The following is a 5,276-nucleotide window of genomic DNA, read 5'->3' as shown; positions in this document are numbered from 1 at the left end:
TTGCTTTCCATCGGCAATGAAATGCCTTTGATGGCCTTATTATCTCTCATCATCATTCGCACAGCAAAAAAACAACATACAAATTTAGGGAAAAAATATAAGAAAATAAAATTCATATCTCTAGCCATGTTATCCAAGATTTAATTGAAAATCTACAGTAGAAATGATTCCTTAAAGCACCAAAGGTCTTCCAGCCAATACCCACTTTGAAGCCCCTTCAACATGATGAAAACAAACATAAGACTTTCAATTTTAGAGAGAAAATTCTATGGAGATTTTGTATGAGTTTGGCTAGGGACCCTTTGGCATGTATATAAAAATAACCTCTACAACTATCATCTAATATGAAAGTGGGTGATTTTCTTTTGCAATAACATCTTTCTAACACCCAAATAGGAAGTTATCTAGGCAACTAAAACCTACAATTTGAACTTTAATTAATTTAACTTTATATTGAGCATATGGGCCACAAATTGTTTAAATTCTCGTACTTGGTCCACATGTTTAATGATTAACTTGAAGTGGGTACTTAATATGGCCATGTACTGAAACTACCAATAACCTACCCAAATAGGAGTTTACATTACTTGAATCATAGTGGTCCAGTTTTAGTAACCAAATATTTCCTTCCATGTATTACAAGTTGATGACCTCTAAAAAGTACTTTAATTTATGAATAAACTTCCTATAAGTCATTTAGGGCCCAAACTTTAATAACCACAATGGATATCCAAATTACAAATTTTAAGTGTTCTAATAACATTGTTTCAAATACAGGAATAACAATCTTAAAATCAAACATGATAGTATCATAATGATCACGCAAGTTCCATATTCTCAACATGAGCTTTATAAACTTTAGCTGGCAAGCCCTTAGTCATGGGATCTTCAATCATGGGACATGTCTTGATATGCTCAATGGTCATTTTATTTTTCTTTATTCGATCTTTCTTAACCAGATACTTTATGTCGATATGTTTCCTTCGACTTTCACTATTGTTATTTCTCGAAAAGAAAATTACACTCGAATTATCGCAATAAATTTTCAAAGGAGTCTCTATATTATTGACAATTCTTATGTTTTTGACAAAATTTCTCAACCATAATATTTGTCTTGTAGCTTCATAGCAGCCAATGAAATCTGCTTCCACGGTAGACGATGCAATTATAGTTTGCTTGCTATTTTTCCAAGACATAGCTCCTCTAACAAGAAGAAAAATGTATCATGAAGTAAACTTCATTGTGTCTATACATTCAGCAAAATCTCAATCAGTACATCCAACAACTTCAAGATTGTTTGAATGCTTGTATGTGAGTGTGTAGTCTTTGGTTCTTTGTAGATAACTCATCACTTTCTTAGAGCTTTCCAATGTTCTATACCTAGATAGCATTGATATATGCCTAGTATACCAACTGCAAATGCAATATTGGTCTAGGACAGACTTGTGCATACATCAAACTGCTAATAATGGAAGCATAGGGTATTGAAGCCACGTGCTTTCTTTCGAATTCATTTAATGCACACTGTTTCCGACTAAATTTATCACCTTTAAGAACAGGTACTACACTTGATACATAATCATTCATACTGAATCTTTCCAAAACCTTTTCAAAGTAGGCTTTCTAAGATAGTCTATGAAACTATATGCAAATGACATAAGAGGCTTTACCCGTATCCTTAATTTCAAAGTTTTTGCTAAGAAATTTTTTATGTTATGTAGCAATCCCAAATCATTGCTTGCAAGTAAAATGTTATTTATCTATTGGACTAGAAAAATATATTTGCTCCCACTTACTTTAAAAAATATGTATTGGTCAATGATAGTTTCTGTAAAACTATATGAAGTAACAACATTGTGAAACTTAAAATATCATTGGTGGGAAGCTTGTTTTAGCCTATATATAGATTTTCTTAATTTGTAAACCATGTGATTACCTTCATCACTGGTAAATCATTCGGGTTGTTTTATGTATACTTTCTCTTCAAGATCCTCATTCAAGAATGTTATTTCCAAGTCCATCTGATGTAGCTTTAGATCAAAATGAGCTACTAAAGTTATTACAATTCTAAACAAATCTTTCTTAGAAGTTGGAGAAATTTTTTCGTGGTAATCAATGCCTCCTTCTGAGTGAAACCCTTGGCTACAAGTCTGGTTTTATATCGTTCTACAGTGCCAGATGTATTTTTTGGTATCATAGACTCATTTATAACCAATGGCTATATGTTCATTTGACAATTCAAATAGATCCCAAACTTGTTTTTTAGCCATAGATTACATTTCTTCCTTCACGGCATCATATAAAAAACTTGAGATTTTCCTTTCAACGACCTGTGAGAACGAGCTAGGATCATTGTCAAGTCCAATACATGCATCGGACTATTGAAAATATACAACATAATAGCTAGAAATTACTTGTTTTCTTATTTTTGAGGATTTCTTTATACCTACTATCTCATCTTGATTTTGGATATTTTGAGTAGTAATAGATTCTGCATCGAGTGCGGATTTTTGTTCTGCATTGTCCTCGTGCAATAACAGTTGTTCTTGAGTTAGTTCTTTTTCAATTGTAATTGAGTTCTTTCTTTCAAAAGGAATCAATATGCTTGGATTGGAAGATGAACCAACATATTTGTTTATTTCTTGATAATCTATATTTCTAGGAAAGTTATTCCCACTTACTTTATGATCCTCTAGAAAATTTGCATTTCTAGCTTTGACAATCCTTGAAGTACATGAAGGATAATAGAATATGTAGCCCTTGGAGTTTACTGGATAGCCTATGAAAAATCCACTAACTATCCTCGGGTCCAATTTCCTTATGTGAGGATTGTAAACCCTCACTTCAATTGGACAACCCCAGATGTGTATATGTTTCAAACTAGGTTTCAATCCGTTCCAAATTTGAAATGGAATTTTAGGAACTGCTGTAGATGGAACTTTGTTTAAAATATACAATGCAGTTTTTAAGGCTTCGCTCCATAAATGCAAAGAGAGACTTGAATTGCTCATATACTCATAACTATTTCCATTATGTTCTTACTTCTTCGTTCAACTACATTGTCTTGTAGTGGTGTGCCTGGCATCGTATATTGTGCTACGAACTGACCTTATTTTGCTAAAAACTTAGCAAAGGAACCTGACATTTGTTTCCTTTCTGTTATCATCCATAATATTCTCTACCCTTGTTTGACCATTATAATTTTGATTTTTCTTTCCTTCTGTTTCTTTACTCCTGCTTTATAAATCTTGAAAGCATCTAGTATCTCATCCTTGCGATTTAGAAGATATAGATACATATATCTTGAATGGTCATCTATTAATGAGACAAAATATCTTTGATCATTTAAATTAGGAGTATGAAAAGGTCCACAAATATCTGTATGAATAATCTCAAGAATGTCGAACTTCTTTTGGCACCTTTAGTGGTCTTGTTTGTCTACTCTTTCCCTTTATACAGTCAATATAAGTCACAAAGTTAGTAAAGTTAAGAGTTGTTAAAACTCTGTCATTAACTTATTTTTTAAGTCTCTCCATGGAGATATGTCACAATCCCTTGTGCCATAAATTAGAGTAGTTTTCTTTAACAATACAACGCTTATAGTCAATACCATCACCATATAGTTTGGATAAGTTACACCCATAAGTGGAATCCCAAACAAATTTATGTAAATTATCAACCAAAACAACATGTCCAACAATAACCGGGTAGTGAAATAAACTAAAGCTTCGTTTTCCAATTCAAACTTGAAATTCAAATATGCTAGTCTTGAAATAGAAACTAAAGTACGAGATAAGCCTGGAGCACAAAATGCATTTTTAAGATCTAAATGAAAACAAGAATTTAAAACTAATTTAAAGATTTCCACCCCTTCAATATTTGAACTCAATTGGTTTTTGGAATAGACTCTTTGTTCATTTGGTCACGATTTCCTTAGGTCCAAAATGCCCTACATAGTATTGGAAATGAGAATTGTAGTACTTGAATCAATATACCATGTGTTGTTTGGAACATTAACCAAAAAAGTTTCATGACACACTAAAAAGATAAGAGTACCTTTATTTTCGAGCCATTTCTTACACTTGAAACAATCATTCTTCATATGCCTTTTTCTTCTTGCAAAAGAAATAGATATCCTTATTGCCCTTTTGCTTCATTGGCATCTTGTTATTCATTTTAGGACCGTATTTACCATTGTTCTTATTTCCTTTATCATGCGTTGTCATATGAGGAGTTTCCAACATTTCATGCTTTAGTCTCTCTACCTTTTGAACACACATTGTTAGGAGTTCATTCACAGTCCATTTTTCCTTTTATGTGTTATACGATATTTTTAAATGGACTATACACCATAGGAAGAGAGTTCAAAATGAGATGAATAAGGAATGACTCGGACATATCTATTTCCAGGCATTTAAGACGAGCAGCAATGTCTCTCATTTCCATTATGTGCACATGCATACCCTTCTTGTGTGAAAGCCTTTTATTAAGGTGCTAGTTAACAATTTGTTAGAACTTACATACTGCTCTTTAATAGCCTTTATGACTTAGGATACTTCTAGTAGATAAAGAATCTTTTCCATTTTTTAGGTTGTTTTATTTTACTATAATTTGCACTGGATTTTTGCTCTTTGACACTTGAGCCATCAACCCGAATCGAATTGATCAATACCAATATTCAAATAGGGTAATAATATCTTATTTTCTTACGGAATATTTCATCTTAATAATATTTTTGTGATTATTGAATTTTCCATTTTAAAAAATAGACAATCTAAAATATTTACTAAAAAATGGAAATAAAAAGAAATCTAAGACTTGAACTTTTATGGCAACGGGCTGAAATCTATTTACGATGGTGGAAGCAGGTAGATTATCTTTTCAACTCCTTATCCTTGGTTTCTGTCCGACCAATGTATCCGCACTTTAATTCTACTTTAAATCTCGACACCTTTCCTCCTCTACAGCGATGGAACAAACATCACCGGTAAACCTTAGTCGCACAAACACACCTCTATGCACGTGTTTCTATACGATGGTATTGCTTTAATATAGTACAAATGTTAAAAATTTAAATAAAATCATAGTTTTATGTTTTAAATTTTATCAAGCTATTAGTAATTAAATTTTTTAAATCGATCGAATCTAAATCAAAAGTATATCTTGACAAAATAAAAAAGAAAGAAAAGATATATAATCTAAGTATAATAAAATAATAATTTCAAAAATAGTATGGAAGGATAAAATAAATAAATATATATATATATATATATATA

The sequence above is a fragment of the Olea europaea genome, chromosome 15 (genome assembly GCF_002742605.1).
Source record: "Olea europaea var. sylvestris chromosome 15, O_europaea_v1, whole genome shotgun sequence".
Lineage (NCBI taxonomy): Eukaryota > Viridiplantae > Streptophyta > Magnoliopsida > Lamiales > Oleaceae > Olea > Olea europaea.
This window is presented reverse-complemented; position numbering follows the sequence as displayed.